The sequence below is a fragment of the Prionailurus bengalensis genome, chromosome B2, assembly GCF_016509475.1.
Source record: "Prionailurus bengalensis isolate Pbe53 chromosome B2, Fcat_Pben_1.1_paternal_pri, whole genome shotgun sequence".
NCBI classification, from domain to species: domain Eukaryota; kingdom Metazoa; phylum Chordata; class Mammalia; order Carnivora; family Felidae; genus Prionailurus; species Prionailurus bengalensis.
Genome location: NC_057349.1, coordinates 37,620,142 through 37,645,797, shown reverse-complemented (window position 1 = coordinate 37,645,797; position 25,656 = coordinate 37,620,142). Strand labels below are relative to the sequence as shown.

Here is a 25,656-nt window from a genome sequence, read left to right as displayed (position 1 = left end):
GTAACATTGCATTTCTAGCTTTTGTGATTTCACTATTATTCTTAAATTTAAACTTTTAGCTGTAGCACTTTTAAAATTTTATGCGCAACTGAGAACATGACTTTGTGCTTAAAACCAGGAACACGTGTCAGCTTTTAAAACCCACTGAAATTATAGAAGGTGATGATCTCGAGGTGCTCCACCGAAATCTTAATAAGGGAGAGGATAATAGTGCCGTGCCACCCGCATTTAGTGAGCTTGCAGAGAGCATGGTAGTCCACCGGATAGGCATAGGTTATATACTAAAGATGCACTTTTAAAATAATGAAATTTACTATTGGAGGTAAAACAAATGAGTCTAAATCCGGATGTCTCTTCTTAGGAGTGACCATACAAGAAATTGCATGAAGCCATTATTTTGCACTGATGACTGTAAGTTAAAGCTATTTGTGATTCACTTGATATGATACCACTAAAAATGGTCTGAGAGTTATATGAAGCACTTTGGGTGTGGGGAATCTGAGTTCTCTGACAGAGCAGAGACATGTGATGAAAATCACTGGGTCTGTGGTAAAATAAATAGCATTGCTTAAATTAAAACGATGATAAAAGACACTGACCAGTGGATCAGAGGTGCTCTCGCAGTGATGTGTTTCCTTAGCTAGAAGATACATGTCTTATGCTGGCAGGCCTCCTACTAACACAGATCTTGAGGGGCGCCTGGATGGCTCAGTTGGTTAAGCGACTGACTCTTGATTTCGGCTCAGGTCATGATCTCATGGTTCATGAGAGAGAGCCCCTTGGGCTCTGTGCTGACAGTGTGGAGCCTGCTTGGGATTCTGTCTCCCTCTTTGTCTGTCCCTCCTCTGCTTGTGCCTTCTCTAAACAAACAAACAAACAAACAAACATTTAGAAAACTTAAAAAAAAAAAATAAAGCAGATCCTGAGGCTAAGATTCGTGTGAAGGTAGTGTATTGTGGAGGGGAGCCCAGGACACATGAGCAGGGGAGGGGGGAAGTGAGACAGTGAAGGAAAGGAAGCCATCATTTGGTATGTGAAAAGAGTAGGTGACCACTTTGGGCAGTGGGGACTCAAACCCACTGGTGTTCTCTGGGAGACTGCAAAGAACATGCTTCAGGGCTGTCCCACCCAAGAGCCAAAGCAGCTCCTCTGTGTGTAACCACGCCCATCCATTATTGGCTGGGGGCCCCTTCCGGGATGCTAACACCTCGGCCCTTGTAGCCTTATCCGTACATGAATTAAACAAGCATGGCACACAGGGTAAGTGTGTGGGCAGAGAGCCACAGGCTCTTGCAGTAAGAAGCCATTTGCGTGAATGGGCACAGGGAGCCTTGAGTAGATAGGGGTGCGGGTACTGCTAACTTCTGCACTGCCCACCCGCATTTCTGCTCATTGTGGCCTGGAAATGTCTGGGCTGCTCTCCTCAGAAATCACCTGAACAGGGAAACAGATTAAAACAACACCCAAAAGGGACACAAAAACTGGTGTTAATTGTGACTACATTTTATGTAAGATTGAGTTCTGAAAACATTGTGGCACCAGAATGGAGAAATTACCTGTGTGTGTTCTTCCCAGGATTCCAAAGGTCACATACTCAGTATCATTTTGCGCATCAGTCCTTGAGGAGAGTAGAAAAATTGCCTTGTCCAGAAGTAATAAAAAACATTCTTTTTTATATTGCTCTTTCTCAGACACAAGTGTGTTCCTGGCTCAGGGCCTTTGCACTTGCTCCTCCCGCTGCCCGGAACTCTCTCTCGGTCCTGTCTTTACCTCCCTGTCCTGCAGGTCTCTGCTCAAATGTCTTCTCAGTGAGGCCTTCAGTGACTACACTATATAAGATGACAGCCCCAGCGGCCCCACGCTTACCCATCCTGTGCTCTCTTTTTCTTTGTAGCGTGTAACACCGACGCATACTAGACACAGTGTTTACTTGTTACATTTGTTTATTGCCTGCCTCTGCCCACTCAAATGTGAGCTTTGTAAAGGTAAGGACTCTTCGTCTATGTTTGCTGCTGTGTCCCCGGCTCCTAGCACACCATCAAGTATATATTGGATACTCAACGAATAACTAACTGTTGAGTGAGAGGATCGGTATGTAGAGGATTATCCTTCAGGGGCTGTAGCCTTCCGTTTCTTGCTGAATTTGATGTGATGAGCTTTGTTTCTTGTAAATGGGTTTTACTTTTGGTTCCTTCCTGCGGTGTTTCTTGGACAGAGGCCTTTTCAGTGAAATGAAAATAACCCGATGGATAACTGCTTTTTTCTTGAGTCTGGTGGTTCTTGAAGTGGCCCCTGGACTGGCAGCATCCATATCACCTAGGAACTTGTTAGGAATGCAGATTCTCTGGCCTCACCCAGACCTTCTGAATCAGAAGGTTTTGGTTTTTGTTTGTTTATAAAGGCTTGTTTATTTTTGAGAGAGAGAAAGAGAGAAAAAACGTGAGCAGGGGAGGGGCAGAGAGAGAGAAGGACAGAGGATACGAAGCAGGCTCTGCTCTGAGCGCAGAGCCTGGTGTGGGGCTCGAACTCACAAACCACAAGGATCATGACCTGAGCTGAAGTCAGACGCTTAACTGACCGAGCCCAGAGCATTCTGTTTTAACAAGGCCTCTAAGTGCTTCTGTTATAGTAACTAAAACTCAGGTTGGAGATTTCATGACCTAAGGGTACTCATTGCTATCTTTCTTTAGTGGTATCTTTCCCAGACACCTGAGATATACTCCAAACAACTTTACAGTTCTGAAATTTTGGTGTTTGTTTATAATTTACACCCCACTTCTTTCTAAAATAAGTGGAAGCACCTTATCCTAACGCCAGGGCAGGCTTCCTGGGTGTGAGCCCCAGGCGCAGGGCCCCCTGCGTAGAAGGATGCCCGTCTTGGTTTAACACTCTGTTGTCAACACTTACAGGACAATTAAAAAGTAACAGGGAAATCAGAAACTATTTGGCTAAGGTAATTACTTATGATTAGTTTTCAGGAATTTAAACACTTTCTGTAAAGCAATAGTTGTGGGAGACTGTGTAACACATCAAGACCGGGGACTTTGTCTCCCAACTTTAATACTTGGTAGCTGTGTAGGTTTGGGCAACTTACTGATTCCGTGTCTGTTTTTCATCTGTACCTGGGGAAATGGCACCGTAATAGCTACTTCATTTGCCCTGATGATCAAATGAACTGGACACAAAAAACACATGCCCCAGGACACAGTGTGTGCTCAGGAAGTATTAACTATCATCCGTTTTTGGCTCCTCACCAGCATTTTTCTAGACAAAGATTTTTCATTCCAGTTCAGGATTTTACCAAGTTATAAAGCTTTTCTTTATGGACTCCCCCCCCCCCACTCTTGTTAGATTTGGTTTCTCCTAATCACAAATTGGCAATTTTCTCAGAGATCTTAACTTCAGGACTTGAGAATGCAGTCACAGATGATCCAAAGATATTTCTAGTTATTATTATTCACCTTCTTATCCTCCCAAAGAATGATCTACAAAGAACGTGAATGGAATGCAAAGCCTTCTGGAAAGTCCTGCCTACACAAATGTGTAGTGATTGATTACAGCTGGCAAGATCTTTACTGTAGTTATTTGAATTTACAATTGACTGTCAGAAAGCACAACCATAATTAAAATATGTTGTTTAAATTGTTGGGGAAAATAGGGCAGTAAATTTATTCAGTGCATGATCTAAATATCTTCTTCATTTGAAAGTCGCTTTACTTGGAGCACAACTCTTTTAGCAGAAATGTCTGTCATTCTCAGTGAATTTGGCTACCCTTGTGCTTGGCCAGGTGTTTTTGGTCAGATTTTTAATGTACTTCTGGCTAAATAACATGAACAAACTTATTGTTATTTGATAACCACGAGAATACGCTTGATCCCATACAGAGATTTGCTAATCTTACAGCAGATGCACATGTATTCTCTCACTTAGTTTTTACAGCCCTCTGGGTGGACAGATCTGGTTATTCCCCTTTTAGATGAGAAAACTGGGGGCTCAGAGCATTTAATTGACTTCTGCAGGGTCACCCAGTAGTAAGGTTGTGGAGCTGACACCGGAGTATGTCTTTCTTTCATAGTCCTTTGAGCCTCAGATTGCTGTATCTCAGAGCAATGGGTTTGTGTATTTCATTGCATTTCACTGAGATTACCCTTGCTAAATTCACCAGTGATGTTTGTGTCACTGAGTCAGTGGGCAGCTTTCAGTCCTCATCCTATTTGACTTTCATGAACATTGAACAGTGTTGACTCTTTCCTCCTGGTTGTTATAAACGGGCAGAACTGAGATGTCAATTCTGTCTCAGCCACTCTTGGGGTTGGAGGTAGGCAGGTGTGGGAAGTGAACTGTGCCTTCCCTTTTACTTCCCACCTCCTGGATTTTTTCTTACTGTACTCCAGAATCCATGATATCCGTGTGGCCCTTTAACTACCAATGTGCCTTTTTCCCGTGCATTGTCAAATATTCACATCCTCCAGATGACGTTTCTTTCTTTTGTCCATAAAATGTCTTCACTCAATGTAGCTATTCTCCGAGGAAAACAATTAGGTTAAATTAACCATTATTCATCACTCATTCAGCTAACATTTATTGAGTGCTAGCTATATATCAGGCACTACAAGTAAATCTTAACTGTCTTGGAGGAATTTTTGTTATACAAAAAGATCCTTGTTTACCAAAAATCAGGCCAAGACTGATAGCATTTCAGCCATGGTGATATACTGAAATGAAAGATGTTAAGCTGTGTGTCAGAAGACATTTTCAGCAAGCGTTCAGTCATGTCGTTTCCAAGCCTGTCATCCCCACAGTTGCTGATCAGGGAAGACTGTCCTACCCATAGTTTCTTAATGGTTGTGACAGTGTTCCTGGCAGCCGTGGCCGATGGGGTCAGAAGAAGGAATCTGAGTCAAGGGCCACGATGCAAGGCTTCCCATGGCTTAGCAGGTGGATCTAGGCTAAAAGTGTTACCCAAATAGAAATGGACCGGGGCTGTTTGAGTATCACTCTTGGCAGAATAAACTGGGCAAACCTGGACAAAGCAGACTGCTGGAGCAGGAGCAGAAGCTGGAAGGCTGAGGTAGAGAATGAGAGTCCGAAGGGGTCACTGTCGACCACACGTTGGTGACAGCTGTGGGTCATCATAGCCTCTGCCAATTTGTAACTGACACATAAGGAGAAGGTCCCAAGTGGTCTAGAGGCCTGGTGGAAATCCCTGCTTCTTTATGTTTTCATTCTCTCATAGTTACCCTGCTTCCCTTGGTTTTTGTTCATTGTGGCCAAATGTATCTAATTAAATCAAGATCACGTTTTATGAGTAGACTTGATCTACTTTGTTTAGACCTAATGTTGGCCTGAATAAAAGATTTAGAAATTAGTTTTTCTTCTAGTTTCATTGAGATGTGACTGACAAAATAAAAACTATGTATATTTAGATTGTACAAGATAGTGTTTTTTAAAAAATTACTTTTTGATGATACTGAATGTCAAAAGCAACATGATGGTTGTGTAAGTCACGTTTAATGCTTGAATCTGAGGAGTCTGAGTCCAGTTCTCTCGTGTGAAGTGCAAACTTATATTCTTCACTAGTAACTGCAAGGGAAATGTATCATTTTTATGCTCAAAGCCCTTCAATGGCTCCCTCTTTCATTCGGAGAAAAAGCCCAACTCTTTATGACGGCCTAGAACCAGCTCTGGCTGGCTTCATGGACCTTGGCTTTGCAGTCAGTATGTCCTACGCTGAGAAGGGCCCCATGCTGGGTTTAACCCCCCACTGTTGCCATCTTGAAGTTCCTAATAATTTTATCTTTGAACTAGCATTTTGTAAGTGATGTCCAGTGGGAAAAGGAACACATACCTGAAGAGAGGAGGCCCCTGGAGCAGCATGATGTGCACGTGCTTGTGGTCCAGGTGACAGTTGGTATGCACACGGGCTTGGGCGTAGCACGCAGCACCCACCCGGTAGCATTTGGCCAGCTGCACACCTGAGAGCAGTCCAGGGTGCTACAGGACCCTGAGGGGGTGGTCACGCTGGGATACGGACCTAGATGGCGGGAGTGACCACCGTGACATCAGCAGAACGGCATCATAGCAAGACAGCGGGGTCTTCCCAGGGGCCTCTCCGGGAGGCTGGCTGTCCTGTGTGTCCCCAGAGCTGGCCCTGGCGGCGTCTGATATTTAACGCTCCGGCCTGAGCACCAGAACAGGAACTGCTGGCACTCAGCGTGCAAACTATATCAGTAAGCTATTACAAAATAAAAGTGGACATAAAGCATATCACAGAGTTGGTAGAATTCTTCAAATAGGTTAGAATTTTCAGCCTTGAAAATGCTGCAAGTAAAGCACACGTCCACAGCCTTAGAAACAAATTAAATTTAAGATCTATTCAACAGAAAAGGACGCTATTTGGTTATGAAGCTTCAGATGAATGAATTAATGAGGGAGATAATTTTAAAATTAAATTCTTCCTTGTAATCAGAGATACAGAGATAAAACATATAAATAGGTGTTTGGGAGTATGCACAAATTATGAAGCTACTTTTAGTTTCTTGTTCTTACCTTCACTAGTTACAGGAGATGTCAGCATTGGGTAGGGGCACCTGGGTGGCTCAGTTGGTTGAGCGTCCAACTTCAGCTCAGGTCATGATCTTGCTGTCCGTGAGTTCGAGCCCCATGTCGCGCTCTGTGCTGACAGCTCAGAGCCTGGAGCCTGCTTGAGATAGATTCTGTGTCTCACTCTCTCTCTGTTCCTCCCCCACTCAGGCTCTGTCTCTCAAAAATGAATAGACGTTAAAAAATAAAAATACAAAAAATAAATGCATTGAGCATATTTGCATTTAAAATTACATTCAAACTTACATGAGACTGATTTGTGTGAAGAGGTCAGTCTTTTTAGAGACATATTTGTGAGATTTGTCAGCTTAGATATACTAAAATTTGTATTTTGAAATAATTTATAAGAAATTTATTTCAATGTTGTTATAGTCTGTAAAATACTCGTAATAGCTCCAGTAACAGTTGTATCAGCGGAAAGATCTTTCTCAAAAGTAAAAATTATCAAAAATTATTTGTATATTATACCTCCATTACTTACTTTATAACTGGAAATTATTTTGACCGCCTCTGCCCACCATGGTGACGATAGTTAATGGTACTGTATTGTATATTTAAAGGTTGCTAAGAGAATAGATCCAAAAAGTCCTCATCGCAAGAAAAATAACTTTCAAAAAGAAAAACTATGATTTTGCATTTGCTAACAGCTTTCAGTTATATCAATTGAAAATGAAGTTGCTACAAATCAAAACCACACTGAGATACCACCTCACGCCGGTCAGAGTGGCTAAAATGAACAAATCAGGAGACTATAGATGCTGGAGAGGATGTGGAGAAACAGGAACTCTCTTGCACTGTTGGTGGGAATGCAAACTGGTGCAGCCACTCTGGAAAACAGTATGGAGGTTCCTCAAAAAATTAAAAATAGATCTACTCTATGACCCAGCAGTAGCACTGCTAGGAATTTACCCAAGGGATACAGGAGTGCTGATGCGTAAGGGCACTTGTACCCCAATGTTTACAGCAGCACTTTCAACAATAGCCAAATTATGGAAAGAGCCTAAATGTCCATCAACTGCCGAATGGATAAAGAAGATGTGGTTTATATATACAATGGAATACTACTTGGCAATGATAAAGAACGAAATATGGCCTTTTGTAGCAATGTGGATAGAACTGGAGAGTGTTATGCTAAGTGAAATAAGTCAGGCAGAGAAAGACAGATACCATATGTTTTCACTCATATGTGGATCCTGAGAAACTTAACAGAAGACCAGGCGGGGAGGGGAAGGGGGTTAAAAAAAAAGTTACAGAGAGGCAACGAGGCAAACCATAAGAGACTCTTAAATACTGAGAACAAACTGAGGGTTGGGGGCGGTGGGGGAGAGGGGAAAGTGGGTGATGGGCATTGAGGAGGACACCTGTTGGGATGAGCACTGGGTGTTGTATGGAAGCCAACTTGACAATAAATTATATATAATAAAACATAAATAAGTAATCCTTAAAAAAAGAAAATGAAGTTGCTAAAGATATAAATTTTGATGACCTAATAAATGAATATGTAGTAAAAGCAAGCCAGGAAAATTATATGATCGATCAAGACATATTAATAAAGTATTATCATATAAATTATTTTATATAAACATTATATAATAATAAATTGTTATATGTATAAAATTATAATGCCAATTTATTATTTTTTTGCAAGTTGAAAGTTTATCATTACTCATGTAATACCATTCTCCCTTGAAATATAAATAATCCCTCTAAGTACTAAAATATTTTTGAGGAAAAAAGCTTTATATTTTAATACCCCTGACAGTACTTTTTCTCCTTTTGAACGAAGGGGCTCTGCATTTTCATTGTGCACTAGGCCTCACAAAGAATGCAATCACCTCTACCCAAAACAGTCTTCCAAGATTTGTTTCTCCCTGGTAAGCAAAGGGGCACTTACCTTAAAGCGTTTTTCTTTTTTTCTTATATTCTCCCCTTTGCTGTTTCAGGTTTTAACCCTCCAGAAATCTTCAGCCTCAGATAGGGCTTTTGCTTTGGCTGTTTTTTTCTGCCTGGAATGATCTTCTCCCACATACCCATGTTTCGTTCACGCTGTCACCTTTTTAAAGTTTTTGCTCAAATGTCACCTTCTTATTGAGGCACATGCTGATGATCCTGATTAAAACTGCATCCCGTCCCTCTCCCCAGCTGTCACTGACCCTCTTATCTTCCTCTGCTTTTTCCTTTTTTTTTCCTATAGAACTTACCACCTTTTGACATATATAATTTTCCAGTGTATTATGTCTGTTGTACATTATCCATCTGCATTCTATCTGCTAGAATGTCAGAATTAGAATGTAGAATTTCTGTTCTGTTGATGACTCCCAAGCACTAGTAAGCTGTAGATACCCGGTGTTTGTGGAATGAGTGAAGTCTGAAATTGTTAGATAAATGTGCAGTCGCTCTGCAAGCCAAAATTATTCACATTACTGCAGTGCGTTTTTCTTTGTTGTGCAATAGGCAAATTAGATTCTTGATTCCTCAAATTGTTTACAGCGAATGCTTTTGTATTTCCAGCTATTTTAATTAATGAAAATCCCCATTATAGAATCATATACTCATGCATGCTAATTAAATCGTGTTGTTCATATAATTGTAGCCATAAAAGGCTTCCAGAACACTAAAAACTTTGTTATAAAAGCTTAAACAGTTGAAAATAAAAGAAAACCCCAGTGGCTGAATTCTTTATTTGCTTGTTAAGAATATTTATCTCCTATGAGACCCTGTTTAGCGTCAATCTAAATGATAATAGAAGTACAGTATGTTTTCACTTAGGAGTATCTGTATTTTCATTCCTAATTTAGGTGAGTAGGCAATTGTGTCAGGAATTACTCTTATTCAGAGATAAAATATTCTTCATAGCTCTGTAGAAATGCATTTACTAGCTTGTGCTCACTCTCAAGCACTAGGATCTTTGAAAACCAGTATTCCTTTTACTTCTGATTTAATTTCGGTTTATTGTGAGAACACCAAATTTTTTTCTCATTGAGACAAAGAGTTGTGATTAAACTAGGAAGTATCCTTTTTTTTTAATAACAAACTTGTGCTGCATGCTACCTTAAAAAATGGAATTGCTCCTTTACTGGGAGAAATTGTTACTCAAAGTTGCTGTGCTATCAGTATGTTTCTGGTAGAGGGAGTATTTATATCAGGACAATAAAATTTGAATTTCCAAAGAAGCCACCAGAATAACGAAATGCTTAAATAGCACACCGAAACTAATTTCTAAATGTTGATATGACATAAAAACTTGATTACTTCTTTAAGTACAATTAGAAGGTTGAAAATCATGACAGTAATTTCATATCTGTATTAGATGAAGCCATGTCTCCAAAGATTTCTCAGTTTCCATGTGATACTCATAATATTATATGAGTAATGTGAATTAAAATTTTATGAAACTAGAAAGATCCTAAGATGGATACTAGAAAGTTTTTTCTTAAGTTTATTTATTTGTTTTGAGAGAGTGACAGAGCAAGAGAGCACACATGCAAGTGTGGGGGAAGGGCAGAGAGAGATGGAGAGACAGAATCCTAGCACAGAGCCTGATGTGGGGCTTGAACTCGCAAACCATGAGAGCGTGACCTGAGCCGAAACCAAGATTTGGATGTTTAACGACTGAGCCACCCAGGTGCCCCTAAAAAGTTGTTGATTCCCAATCTATTTTATCTTTAATATCATTGAACCATGGAAAAATGACCAGTCTACTGTTAGTCTCCAGAACTTTCTCAATGACAAGACATAGAAACCTACCTCAAATCCTAGAAAAAGGAATTTACAGGCTTATGTTACTAGTCTCAGTTTCCTCTTTGTGGCTGGCAGCTCCAAATTAACAGGCCTGGAGAACCCCAACCCTCAAAATAGGATATTGATCTTTCCTACTAGCTTCAGTAGAATGATCATGTGAAGGTCTGGAGTTGCATGGCCAGTCCCAAACAAATCACTATCACTAGATGATGGGGGTACTCTCTTTACCCAGATCTCCCCAACCTGATTGGTAGCTCTACCCATAGCACTTGGAGATGGGGAGAAGTTCTGCCAAAGGACAGGATACTGGTGATCTGAGAATAAGGTAAGAAAACAAACTGGACCGATCAATCTCTGCCTTGAATAAACAGGCAAAGTAAACAAAACCATAAAAAAACAAAGTAAAACAACAACAACAACAACAATGTGAAGATAGCTGTGAGATCTTTAAGGCTTGAGGACATTCAAGGGTAACTATAGAAAGTGAAGAACAAGAACGGGGCTTGTTTACATTTTGGCCCTGTCCTTCTATGGTATCTAACGATTAGTTCATCTGTCTAATAATGGATTTCTGGTCTCTGTATGTTTGGGGTTGATTGTAGTTATACTAGATAAAGAAGAACTAACATGCAGTAGGTTTCTACTACATGTTAGGCTGTAAACACTTTGTAATATTTTGCATATATATGCATGCATTCTAGTTGAATCATGAGGCATTGATACATCTGTGAGTAACAGAAAAACTTAATAGTGGTTTAAAGAGATGAGTGTTTATTATCTCACATAAAAGAAACCTGGATGTAGGCAGTCCAAGGCCGTCTTGGAAACTCCAGGACCACCGGAGACCCAGGCACCTTCTCTCTTGTCCTGCCATCCTTATTTTACACCACCCTGTGGCACAAGATGGCTGCTTGGGCTCCAGTGCAAAGATGTTCCTTGTAGACAGCAAGAAGGAGAGAGGAGAAGAGGGTTGCAGCTGTTCTTTTCTGAAGAGAATAATTGCCAGTCCCACACACCATTTCCACTTCGATCTCGAGCCTTAACTTAGTCACATGGCCACACCATGCGGGAAGTGAGGAGGGAAATGTAATTCTTGTAGTTGGCTATGTACCCAGCTAAAACCTGGGGTTTGCCTGCTAAGAAAGAAGGGGGGGAGTGACCACTGGGAGGCAACCAGGAGTCTCTGCCTCATACTTGATCTCCTAAGATGTACAGCAGACATTGGTTATGGAACCAGAAGACCATGTGATCCAACTTAGGAAGAGTCTTCATATTTCTGGATTTATGCTAGTTTGGTACCCTTAAGAGCGCCCTTCCTTCTCTTACATAAGGCTTCAGACATGCTACAAAGTGGCTCTTGGTAGATCTTCTCAGAGTCCTGTGTGTACTGACTTTCCAGGGGTCTGTGTGCATGTTGACTCGGGCACTGTGGCTCTGCACTGATACCACATGTGACCCCTGTTCTCACAGGTGCCATCTGTTACTTCTACCATTCTTCCCAAAATGAATTGGTGGGTGAGAGTTGATGATAGCCCTCCTGATGCTGACAGGCTGTTTCATTTCTGTCCTAACTAGCTGGTGCATTGTTGTGTCTCTTTTAAAAGTGACGCTTACATATATTAAGTACAGCACACTCTTTTCTTATGAAAAGAAATTGTTGAGTATAACTCTTCTGTTTCACCTCACATACTGCAAATCCTTTAAGGAACAGTAAGAACACAATAGGGTTGTATATTAAGTAGCCTCAAGTAAATTTATTAAAGTGTGGGTATGGTAAAAATATTTCCCCTTAGAGATTACTTGACAAAATAATGAACAGAGGTTCAGAAATATCTCAGTGATATAACCATCAGTCTTCTTTGTTAGACATATAAAACCACATAACATGTTTTATTTGAACTGTAAACATGTTCAAATGTGGTTAAAGCCTCACGGTGATGAGTTGTATATCATAATTTTATATTGCAAAAGTTGTGTGGCAGTTTACCTGATGTTTTCAACCTCTCTGAGATTAGAAGGACAGACAAGAAAGCAAGTGTGAAACTTCCTCAATAAAATTCTTCTAGAGCATGATTCTGAGTGGCCTAGTCCAGTGACCTTACATTAAACCAAAATGCCGCGTGTCTCCTTATGGCCATCATGTTATGAAAAGGATGGCAACGGCTACTTTGGGGAAATTAGGTGGTTTAAAAAAAAAATCAAGCATAGAAAGTCTCATTTTCCTTAGTTTTAAGTTTGGGTTTCTCTTAACTAAATTTACCACATAGGCCTTTGTCTCTAGTTCAGTCTGCCTCTTGCAGAAGCTTGTCTCCTAATTCACATCCAACTAGCATTGCTGGATTTAGCAAATGAAAATACAAGGTGCCCAGTTAAATTTGAATTTCAGATAAGTAACGAATAAAGTTTTCATATATGTCCCAAATGTGGCATGGGTCATACTTATACTAAAAAAATTATTTGTGCTTATCTAAATTCAAATTTAATGGGGTGTCCTCTATTTTAAGTGGAAATCCTACTTCCAGCCCTTATCGCTGTGATACTGTCTGTATATTTTCTTCGCTGAAGTTCACGTCTCCATCTATGGATTGAACTATGCAGGTGGCCTTCTGTCCCTGCGTCTTCTCCTGCTTATGGCCTTTTCCATCGGGATGGCCTTCTCTTCTCCCTTTGTTGGCTTATCACCTTAATGCAGTCATCCCCCACCTGCCCTTCCTCCTGATCTCTCTCCCAAATGGCATGGCATTGTTCATGCGTGACATCTTGAGGTCATCTCGAGCCACCTTTACCCTTGTCCTCCGTATTCAGTCAGTCAGTCCTGTCCATTCTTCCTTCACAGTCCGTTTTTCCCTCCCTTCCTCCTGGTCTTTCCCTGTGCCTCACTCACTCTCTCTTTCTGGTTGCCCTTGTCTGTCCACTCACCACTCTGGCTGCAGTTTAGGCCTGCCCGCCTGCTCCTCCAGCTGGCCTCCAGCCCTAACTCCTCCCTTCCCCTGGTCATTCTGCAGTTTGGGTTCACGGTCCAAACAATCAGAGCTGAAAACCTTCAGTGACTTGCTGTTGTCTACAGATTGAAGTTTAAGCCCCTTATTCGAGGCCTCCCATGTAAGACTTTCCAGAACTGCCTTCTGCCTATTTCCCTAGTCTTGGTTGTATCAGTGCCTCATATCAGTGTTTATCACCTGTTTAGATTCACTTCTCTTTCACCATATTATAGCACTGAAACCCCCCTTAGAGATGCTTTTGTGTAATCATTTGGCATATAGATTAAAAGGAAGTATTATCTTAGTTTATATCAGTGTATTAGTAAATGTTACCTTATAAAGTGCCTAATAAAAATTTAATAATATCCTAATTGTATAAATACAAAGATATGTTTTGACCTTTCCCCATTTGCTAAATGATGCATGCTGTCCTGTGGTTGGAATTAATTAGATAATAAAAATGTGATTTGTTAACATTTAAAATGGCACCTTATGTTTGGCTTTGTGACCAAAAGTATATGGAAATGTGTATTATTATTAAACTATGTGACAGCAGCATTTCATGACCTGATATTTAATTCTTACATTTTACACTTAAAAATAAACCTTTTCATAATTACAGTATTTTTAAATTTTTTTTTTAACATTTATTTATTTTTGAGATAGAGAGAGACAGAGCATGAACGGGGGAGGGTCAGAGAGAGAGGGAGACACAGAATCCGAAACAGGCTCTAGGCTCTGAACTGTCAGCACAGAGCGCGACATGGGGCTCGAACTCACGGACTGCGAGATCGTGACCTGAGCTGAAGTCGGCCGCCCAACCGACTGAGCCACCCAGGCGCCCCCATAATTTCAGTACTTTTATACCTTGTTTATAGTATATTTCTCAGTGATAAGATAAGAAAGTGTGTGTCAGGTTGCTATTTCCAAGCATTTCCTACAGGGAATGTATTTCAGAATTAGATAGTCTTTATTCATGATAAATAAAAAGCCCAATTATACAGTCGTTTGCTTTCTCATGACTCCATTTGTTCTGTTGGAGGAGCCCAAAGCTCTGGAGAATATATCTCAGACGTGGGTTTGGCTTGGTCATGAGATACTGTCGCAGCTTCCTGTGGGCGCAATCTGAGAAAGCCTGCAACTAGTTCCTGTGATATTTCTTTTCTCATTCTGTTCTCCTGGGTCATAATAAGTTGAGTAAATAATGAGTTTCTGGTCTCTGGTCTATATCAAAATGAAAATAAGGTGATATGAATCTTGAGCTGCAGTCTAGCTGGAATTAATCTTAGGATTGGTACTGATTGGTATGATATAATAAATTATAGTTAATGTGATTCGTAGAAGCAAAGAAGCCTCAAATCATCAGATAGTTTTAGTACGTAGGAGTGCTTGAGCTAGATTTCTTCTTTTCCTCTCCCAGATCTCCTGTCTTCCCTTTCTCACCTGGTCTTGCCCCATCGTGGGGCCTGTGTGGTGGGCTCATCAACCTGCTTCCTACCCTCCAGCTTCTGTGTGGTTTCAGCCAATGGAAAGGCCCAGCAAGAGATCAGAGGGGAAGGGACAGAGAGGTCAGACATTCCCCCCAGTACTTTCCTCCCTGCAAGCTCACCTTGGGTTGGCTGTTTTTTTAGACTGAAGAAGATCAATTACTTCTCAAGGCAGCCTACTCTCTGTAACTCTCTTTCCTTCTGGGTTGCAGAATCTTTCTTTCCCTTTGTACTTGAAAGCCCGGAGGTGATGTCAGATACTTTACTACAAGTCCCACATTTCAGCAACTCTTTCTTGTGCCCCACATCTCTTTAAACAGGCCCTCAGTGAATGGAGTGTACCATCTATCTCCTGTTGGGATCCTCACTTACATGGACTAATTATTTTACCCCCTTCATGTATACAATTAAGTAATCACAAATGGTATTCTTATTCTAGAGGAAGAGAAAGTGAAACACAGAAGCACTCAGTGACCTGCAAAGATGGCTAATATGTGATAGAGCCAGGATTAAAGCTTGGCCCCAGGCTACACGATCTTAACCACCACGCTATACCCACGTATGAGCAATATGAGCAATAGTGATTTCATCAGTTTTGGAAGTATTCATAATAACAAAATATATTAACATTAACTCATTTTGTTGACACATATAGATTGATCAAATTACTGCCAGTGCTCTCTCTCCACCTGGAACTTTTATCTGACTACTTCAAAAGATAGTGATTTTTTTTTTTTTTTTCTGTTACCCAGGAAAGATTGAAAGAATGATATCCTTTGATGTTAAGAAATAAGAAGTTCAAATTTTACTTATTATCCTCAGCCCTATTAGAAAAAAATTCTTTGCCCACAACTAAGTACTCTCTTTAAAATAGGAACTCATCAAAGGCTCACATTTAGCTTCTTTTCTTCTTAAGAGCCTGACATTAGGAGTTAGTATTCATTTCTCACAGTGACCTAGTTTTTACATAATTTTGGTCCTGTCAGTTCGTTCCCAGAGCTGACATGGTCATCGTTTTATTGTCTGCTTTGTGCTGGGGATGTGTCTTCTTCTGCCCTGCCCCCTGCAGTCACCACCCATTATTCATTGTTCATTGTCCTCCAGCCTCTTCTGTGGTGTAACCTGTCACATTTTCCATCCTCTTGGCCTTGTGTTGTGGAGCTGCTATTGAGTGCAGCTGCAGTGTGTTGATTCTGGACTCTTAGGTACCCTCAGTTGCTACACTATGCTGCTTCTGGATTGACTTATTTGGCAGTTCACGTTTTTTCCAACACAGCAGCTTCCCAAAGTGTAGACTCATTTCTTCATGCTAAAATAGTGAGAATAAAGAAACAGCTCTCTTACAGTCTCTTTGGGATTCTTGGATCATTGAAACTTCACAGGACGATAGCCTGTAATTACGCTGGTCTCAGGTATATGCGAACTTGAAAAATGCATTTGGTTTTTAGGAGTCAAAGAAGAAAAACACACAATTTGTGATTCAGGTGCTCTTGTTGAAAATAGTGCTCTTGAATGAGTGGCTGTTTATAGTTCGGGTTTTGGGTGGTTATTCTGTAGTGAAGGTCCTGTTCTTGACAAATTTGCTTCCCAGTCATTTTTTCTAACGTGGGCGGTTGGGTCAGGAGAGAAGGCCAGAGTTTCTTGGCAGTTTTCTCTTCTTGTTGCCTGGAACCCCATTATTACCGCGGGCTTCAACTGCCAAACTAGGGAATTTGATCAGAAATTCAAATCTGTGAGCACAGGCAGTCATTTATATTCTCTCCAACTACTTACCTTGGTGTTGTATCTATTCTGAAACAAATTGTGGCTTTAAGACTGTGAGAGAGAGCTGCTTATTGAAAAATTTCAGATTGGCCACGTGACTGACTGGTGTAGGTAGCATCTTTCTGGTCAAATGTTTTTGTGTGAAGAGGGTGTATCTTTTTCTTTTTTTAATTTTTAAAAATGTTTCATTTATTCTTGAGATTGAGAGACAGAGACAGAGCACGAGCAGGGGAGGGGCAGAGCGAGAGAGGGACACGGAATTGGAAGCAGGCTCTGAGCCGTCAGCACAGAGCCCGATACTGGGCTTGAACTCAGAAGCCATTAGATCATGACCTGAGCCAAAGTCGGATGCTTTACCGACCAAGCCACCCAGGCGCCCTGAAGAGGGTATATCTTCAGTGCATTTTCAAAGATTTGCTCAAATAGGGAAATTCTGGTTGCACCTACTTTTGGGGGCAAATTGCCGGGAAAAGATCAATGTGGTGGTATCTTTTCTTTAAAAAAATTACCATTTTACGTACGTTTGAGATCTAGACAGAGCTATTAAGCTAAACATCTTACCAAATATGATTTACTCCATTGTCCTGGCAAAGGCTTAAGAAGAAGATGTCATGTTGAGCTAATTTGTTTATTTTCACTGAGGGGCTCTTTTGTCTGCCATCCAAATGAGGGGTATTTAAATTCAGTGATGTTTTAGAACCCAACCCTCGTTCTAAAAGAACAAAATTTCCAAAAAAAAATAGTCATTAAAATCAATTAAAACAAGCACTTATACAGCAGATTTTTGCATTACATTTTGTTATCTCTGAGTTCACTTAGCAACAAAGAAAGAGTAAGTACGGAGATTGCCGAAATGGAGGAGAAGAAAAGGAGTAGAAGTTTTTCTAAGGGTCTGGAAGGTTGAAAGAGCTATTGCCATTCAACCAGTATACCTACCATCAGTTTTACCTGTTTACAACTGCTGAGCCCCGTGTAGGGTGGGGTCCATGGCCAAGAAACGCACTTATCTTTCCACCTCTTTCTCTGCCATGTACTCAGCAAAACCCCTTCTCTTGTTGAACCTAAACCATCCACCTACGCCATGCCTATGCTTAGGCCTCTGACACTGCTAGAGAAAAACATTGCAGTGGTTGGTCTCACCATAAACTCATGCCACACACCTCAAGTAGGCACTTGCTGTACCTGAGAGTCCTACTACACTTTCCTGGTACGTTAGCTTTCTCACTCTCAGAGATGACCACTTCCCAGTTTAATTCTTCTCAGGCTTCCTATATTCCTTTCCCTCTTCCTTCTCTCAGCTTCTTTGTACTTCACTGAGTAAATAGACCCAATGAGACACACACTCTCTATCCTCCTACCACCATATCTACCAGCATCTGTAGCCAACTCTGTGACTTCCTTCCTGTTATGGTAGACAGAGCTCCCCTCTCTCTGCCAGAGGTCGGTCAGCCCTCCATTGGTTTCCTGAGGTCTTCTTCTCTTGTCTTCTCCAGCATATTGTACTCACAGCTTTCTTTTTTGTGCAGCATCGTTGATTTTTCAAATCTGTGGGATCATTCTCCTCAGTATTTTCTAGTATCTTCTATCTTAAAATAAAACAATGCCCTCACTTACCCATATCCCTTGTAGCCTTTTCTCATTTCTCTGCTCTTTTTTCTCAGCATAACTACCTGAAAAGAGTTATCTGTCCTCTTGTTTATACTTCTTCACTTTCTGTTCATTCTCTGACCCTCTGCAGTTGGGCTTCTGTCTTCTCTGCCCTTCTGAGACTACTCTTGTCAAGGTCATTAGTGACCTCCGTGTTGTCAGAAACAATGACCATATGCCCATCCGTGTGTTATTTGATCTTTAAGCAGCATTTGACAGGGCTAACTTCTTCCTGCTCTTTGAAACACTCTTTTACTGTTGGTTTATGTAACGTCACACTGTGGTGGCTGTGGAGGCGTATCATTTAGGTCTTCCTTCATGAGAATCTTCTACAGGGTTATAGCTGACTTGAAGCCTTCAGCTATCATACCCTTAGATCCAACACAGTGGAAACACAGTCCAGACTTCCTTGGAATGCTCCCAGAGAATAACTGAGCATGACGGGGGTACTAGAACTGGAACTGGAACATTCTTTTGCTACGTGAAATTCCTCCAGTAGATACATTGCATCAGAAAGTCCCCACTGGCCAGGCCAAATCTCTCTTAAAACCAAGCTGTGGTCTGAAGCATTTCTTCTGCAATTCTCCCATCCCTCTCCTGTTCATAGATATCAAACCTACATAAGGTCTGAAACTCTCTTCATCTACTCCTGCCCCTCCTCCTTTATATTTCTCTTGTATGTCTAATCTCTCCTTGGTATCGCCTTCCCAGATGGCCCAAATGGACTCACATACTATCCTGCTCCCTCACCCACTTGGCAGTTCCTTATCTTCTTCACCTCCTTTTCTCCGCCAGCCCTTAACACTGATGGGCTCCATCTTTGGACCAGTTCTTCTCTTGAGTCCTTTAGAATCTCATTCAATTCCGTGGCTTTAAATATAGTCTTTACATTTCTGAGTATCAAATCTGTATCTCTAGCTCTGATCTTTCCTCAGAACTCCAGACTTTTATATCTGATCATGTTCTTGACATCTCCACTTGAATATTTAGTGGTCATCGGAAAGGTACCATGTTTTAGGGAAGTCTTGATCCTCATCCAGATCCATCCTCCTTCAGCTGCCCTTGTCTCAGTAAATGGCTCCAGTCATTCCCAATGGTTTCTTTTCCTCATCTCCCATCATCAAGCCCCAGCCACTCACCTTGAGAGTATCTCCCAGATCAATCTGTTTTTCTTCGTCTTCACAGACGCTGCCCTAAGCACTGTTGCAGCAGCTCTCCGATTCTTTGCACTCTTGCTCACTCATAGTCCATTCACCACTCGGTAGCCAAAATGGACTTTTAAAGATGTGGATCAGGTCCAGCCAGTTCCCTGTTTACAGTACTACAAAGGCTCTTCATTGAACTTTGGACAAAACCCAGTTCCCTTACATTGCTTATAAAACCCTCCTTAATTGGCGTGTGCTGGCTCCCTCAGATCTACTTCCTTCTCCTTGCTTCAAACACAGTGGCCTTCTTTCTGTCCCTGGGATAAGTCAATGTCATTCTTGCCTTCGGACCCATTATCTCATGCCTCAGTGTTCTTCCTCCTTGTCACACGGATCTCAGCTTACATGTTACCTCCTCTGAGAGGCCTCCCAACCTAAAGTTCTGTATCTAATTCCTTTCTAGTGTGTCACCTTATTTTCATTCTCTTCATAGTGCTGACACTTTCTTAGCTTTTTTGTTTTACTTACTGTCGGTCTCCCCTCAACTGGAATGGAAGCTCCATGAGAACAGGGCCCCTTTCTCTTTTGTTCGTTGCTGCATTCCCTGTGCCTCAGGCAGTGTCAGGTATGTCGTAGGCATTCATAAATGTCTGTGGAATGAGAGAATTGACAGAGCTTCATTAATTCACCTCTGTGAACATATTTTTTCCCCTTTGAAAGAAAAGAGGAGTGAATTTTCTTAACTCCATACTTCTAAATTGTAGCTTTTGCGATATTCACTGTTCCCCGGGATGTAGTTTTCCTTGAATTTGTACATAATGCCAATACAGTTAAAATCCCATTATAGTGAATTCCATGGGGCATGCTGTTGGCTTTGCTACAGTGGACTTTGTCACAGAGCCATAAATTGCATTTCCAGTCTACGGAACTGGGGATGAAACAGCTGATTGTCCATTTCTCTGCAGAACTGGGAAAGGAAAGGAGGGAGTGAGGTGTAGCAAATCTCCTGCCTGCCTTGCCCAGGCTCTCTGATATGCTACACGGAACATTGGCTTTGGGTGTTTTGTGTGTTTCTTGCTGAGTGATTCAAGTGCTGGGAGAAGAAGGGGTAGTTGAGGAAGGGAGAAAAATGAAAAGACAATTACTCTTTGGGGATGGAAAGATTCTAGACTCACCTTTTTAAAGTTTTAGCTAAACAGTGCCCTCTCCTACTTTTTGTAGCATGAAAAGGTGCATCATCAGGGGCTGTTTTTACATGTGAGAAGATACGTGAACAAGGGTCAGGAAATGAAACAAGACAAAACAGAGCACAGTTCCTAGGATGAAGTATTTAGTGTTGACAGTTTGTTGTAAACAGAGCAGTGAAGGTTTCTTTTTTTGTTTTTGTTTTTAATTGCATAGCCGTCTGAAATATGGCAACAGCTTAGTTACATTATGAAGATCTTTCTTCCGTTGTTACGGTACTTGTGTTCAAATCAGATTATCAGATTTTTGTTTCAATGCTCAAATGTTATAAGCCATATAAATGTTATGTTATTTGAAAATGTCTTGAGTTACTTTTTAAAGTCATTTATTAAGAGCTTTTTCTTGCTCTTTCAGACAGCAGTATATATACCCTTTGCTTGCACCTGTGATACTTGATACATGGCACTTCTCATGTTGTAATTGTGTTTATCTGTCTGTGTCCTGTACAGCGAACGGAAATATGAGGGACAAGGGCTGTGTTTTACTCATTTGCGCATTCCTCACCTATAGTGTCCCCTGTCTTCCTCACCTTACCTGATGGAATGGTGCCGGCAAGAAATGGCTTTAAATACATGTTTATGGATTGGCAGTGTCTATTTCTATAGTTACCTCAGCCCGTTACTTATATCGGCCATCTCTTCTTACCCTGCTCTTGTTAACAAAGCTGTTTGCCTAATGGGCAATTATTTCTAGACTTTGTCAAGCTGTCAAGCAGGCTGGGACGTTTGCTTGTTTCCAGCCTGGTTTATTGCATTCTCCGTCTTTTAGTTTTTAGAGTAATGTCTTCTTTGGTAAGCCCATCTGGTCTTCCTCTACCGAGAACCACAATCTGCCCACTAATAATACCTGACCATTTCCTTTCTACGGTTTTACATATGCTTCTATGGATCTTCTGTTGGTGTTATCTTATTCATCTTTTATCCCCGGTTATTTATCTTATTAAACTCTAAGTTTTTTGAAGGCCAGTCTACTAAACCAGTCAGTGCATACTCACTGAAAGCATTGTCACCTGTACAGTGGGGAAACGGACAAATATCCATATGCTATGTGTGCTCCCAAAGAACTGATGGTTTCCTTGGAGAATTAAAACCAACTATGTTTGCTTTATTTGAGATGCCAGAACTTCGTAAAATATACTATTATGTTATTAATAGCTTCCACGTAGGAGAAGAAACCCTGCCACGTGATACCTATAGAATGATTGTAAAACTAATCTCAAATTCACAAACATGGGCATTCTGGATGGTATTCCAGAGAGACGACACAATGTGTATAAAAGCCTGAAGGCATTTCAGATGTAGAAAGGATCTAGAAGCTCATGAGATAGATGATTCTTCTGTTAACTTTTCTTCCATCCTCCTTGCCTTCTTCCCACCATTGCCCTCTCCGCCCCCCACCCCTTGGTGGTAAGGTAAACATCAGTGAAGATAATACCTCCCTAATGCTTCCCTTAAAAATGATATAAGGTAAACAAACTAATTGGACTTTCTAAAAAGGGACACTGAGATATCATAAATTTGTAAATGTAAATTCATACATCAGCACACAGCACTATTTTCCACACAAGTAGGTACAGTATGAACCAATTAAATGATGGCTCCCTTTTGTCCTTATCTGTTTTTATAACAGTAGAACTATAATCGTATATACAGACTGATGTTTGGGCCAAGTCTGTCGTTACAAAGATGTTAGTTATAAATTTAGCCCATTATATTATTTCAACATGTGCTTTGTTATTTATTTTTCCTTCTAGAATGCTGCTGTCATTTGTTTGTTGAACAGCAATACGCAAATTCTTTTTTTGTTTCCCCATGGTGAATGTCTGAGAGGAAATATTGCTGCCTGGCAGAGGGGACTGGGGCCTTGTATGATTTATTTCTTCTAATTTTATTCCATTGTAAAAACTCCAAAATGATGTATTATAAAGACTCCAAAATGTTACAGAAACTTGAATAGTTTCAAGTTAATTCTTTTGAAATGTAGTTTTTTGCTCATCTTTCAAAATGAACAGTGCCTTGACATGTCTGAGGTTTAGGAAAATTTGGCTTCGGTTGATGAGGAGGGTCTAATATAGGTCTTTGTTGCTGAGTGAAATTTGGTGGTTTGGCTCATGGGAATTTGTGCAGAATTGTTGGTTTGTTTGATTTGGTTCCCTTTGGACTACACCCCTGAAGTTTTCTTTGGGTTTAGCTTGGTGATCCCCACCCCACACCAAACTCAAAGTGGAAAACAGTGGGAATGTTGAGGTTTATACCTCAAGCTATAACTCATCCTAGAGCTTTACCCACTTCTGAAAAAAAAGAAACAAAAAGCCTCGATTTTAAATCTTTGAATGAAATATTTATTGAAACTAGACTAAACAATCCCAGAGTTAGTTGGGATCTTAGAGGTCGTTTGACCCGACTCTCCACCTGATGCACAATTCCAACGATCAATTTTAGATTGTTTAAAGTCTTAAAAGCTAATTAACTTCCATACTGGAGTCCATATTTGCCCTTTGATTCAAGCTTGTTGACATTGTGGTCCAAGTTTGCTATATCTGTATGATTTTTTTTTTCTTTTTGATCTATCAAGAACCAAGGGAAGTGTGTAAAAACTTCCAGATGTGTGTATTTCTACTTGTAATTCTGTCAATTTGTGCCTTATATATTTGGAGATTATGTTATTTGTTTAGAATTGCTTCATTTTCCTGAGAAGCTTTCGTTTGATCCTATGTAGTGATTTATTTTATCTCTAACAATTCTTTATATCCTAAAGCCTATTTGAAAAAACAACAACAACAACAACAACTCATCTGGGCCCATATTAAAAGCCCACAGTACATGTACAGAATATTATATAACAGCACCAAAGGATCTGGGCCGGCATGCAGTAATCAAGCACATTGATATAATAACAACAAAATGTGTGAATATTTACACTAAGTGGGATATATAAAAATATATTTTTCACCTTTTTACTTTCAAATTTTCTATGTTCTTATATCTCGGTTATGTTCCTTAATAAATGACATATGGATGACTTTTACTTTGTCATACAAGTTGTAGTCAATTTAGTGATTACTGATATTTGCAGTTGTGTCTGTCATATTGACATTCTATTTATCTTGTTTTTTTTTTCTGTGCCTTTTTCTTTGTCCTCCTCTTTTTCTTTTTTTAATTAAAACATTTTTTTAATGTTTTTTATTTATTTTTGAAGCAGAGAGAGAGACGTAGCAAGAGTGGGGGCGGGGTGGGGGGAGCAGAGAGAGAGGGAGACACAGAATCTGAAACAGGCTCCAGGCCCTGAGCTGTCAGCACAGAGCCCTATGCGGGGCTTTAACCCATGGACCGTGAGATCATGACCTGAGCCGAAGTCGGACGCTTAACAACTAAGCCACCCAGGCGCACCTGTCCTCCTCTTTTTCTGACTTCTCTTTTGCTACTCAACTTGTCCTTACTCATTCTCTACTTCTTATCTGGGAATTTTATATTGTCTTTCTTTTCTTTTAGTAGTTATCAATAAAAGTTTATAAGCATACTTCATAAAGTCTATAATTAATATATCTCATCTCCTGATCTGCATGATTAACTTTAATCATATCTCCCCTCCATTTTATCTTCTCATTGTTAAATGTTTTAATTCTACCTTGTTTTTATACGATTCAAATTAGTCCTCATTAATGTTATTTATAAAAAAAAAATTCAGAATTTCCCCATATTTTCCCAGTTTCTTTGCTCGGTGTTGTTTTCTTTCACTTCTTTCTGGTATGAATTTCCTTTTTCCTGAAGTACATCATTTGGTAATTCTTTCACAAGGGTCTATGAATGGTTCCCACTTTCAGTGTTAATTTCATTTGATTTGTGTAGTAGCTGAGTATGGAATTTTTGGTCAACAGCTCTGTTTCTCAGTATTTTGAAGATAATCACTCCATCACTTTTTAACTTTTGCTTTTCAGAAGTCTGTCTTAGTCTAACTGGTCTTTTTCAGGAAATGTCTTTTCTTGCATTGTTTTTGAGAGCTTTTCTTTGTATATATGTTCTGTGGTTTCATAATGGTGTCCCTCCATGTGGATTTATTTTTATTTATCTTACTTAGGACTTAGGACTTGTGCTTCTGAAATCTGAAGATTCACAACCCATCATCAATTTTGGGAAGTTCTCAGCTATTCTTCCTTTAAATAGTTTCACTCCTCCATTCTCTTCAGTGTGTATTTCTGTAACTCATGTTAAACATACCTTTTCCTTTATGTTTAGTGTGATTTCTTAAACTTCAAAAAATATAAATTTTCTTTGTTGCATTTGTTCTTTGTCGCATGTTGGATAATTTCCTCAGATACCTCTTCTAGTTCACTGAGTCTCTCTTCACCCATGTGGAACCTGTTTAACCCTTCCACTGAGTTTTTAAAATTTCAGTGATTATATCTTCATTTTTAGAAGTACTACACAGTCATCTTTTCCTGTCTGTTCTTGCTTTTCATAGTGTCTTGCTATTTTAATACTTTTTATTACTTAAGTATTTAGTAGTTTGAACACATTTATTGCATAGTCTGTATGTCTAAAGCTCTTGTAGGTGGGGACCTGCCTTTTGGTACATCCACTGACTCTTTTCTGGCAGATTGTATTCTTTTTTTTTTTTCAACGTTTATTTATTTTTGGGACAGAGAGAGACAGAGCATGAACGGGGGAGGGGCAGAGAGAGGGGGAGACACAGAATCGGAAACAGGCTCCAGGCTCTGAGCCATCAGCCCAGAGCCTGACGCGGGGCTCGAACTCATGGACCGCGAGATCGTGACCTGGCTGAAGTCGGACGCTTAACCGACTGCGCCACCCAGGCGCCCCTGGCAGATTGTATTCTTGTGGGCTTTGTTGTTTTGGATTGTGAGCTCATATTCAGTGGAGTTTTGTCCATTGGAATCCTGTACTACAGTATGAAAGGCATGTCACTCTAGGTCAGATTTATTTTTGCCCCTTCCTGCTGCCCCGGGGCTATCATCAGTTTCAAACCACTTTTTGTGTTAGTTTCAGGAATTGAGATTTACAGACCAGTTGGGTAGTGTAAAT

The 25,656-nt window shown here is 40.4% G+C and overlaps 1 protein-coding gene and 1 long non-coding RNA gene across 3 annotated transcripts in view; one reads left to right on the top strand and one right to left on the bottom strand.

Moving 5' to 3' along the window:
* KIF6 (kinesin family member 6) overlaps positions 1-25,656 on the top strand; it is a 387,728-nt gene that overhangs the window by 19,695 nt on the left and 342,377 nt on the right. The window lies entirely within an intron of this gene.
* Positions 15,596-19,951, bottom strand: LOC122489483. The gene is made up of 2 exons (XR_006298923.1): positions 19,364-19,951; positions 15,596-16,516 (listed from the first exon to the last, which is right to left on the bottom strand). It is a non-coding gene; the product is annotated as an uncharacterized LOC122489483 (long non-coding RNA).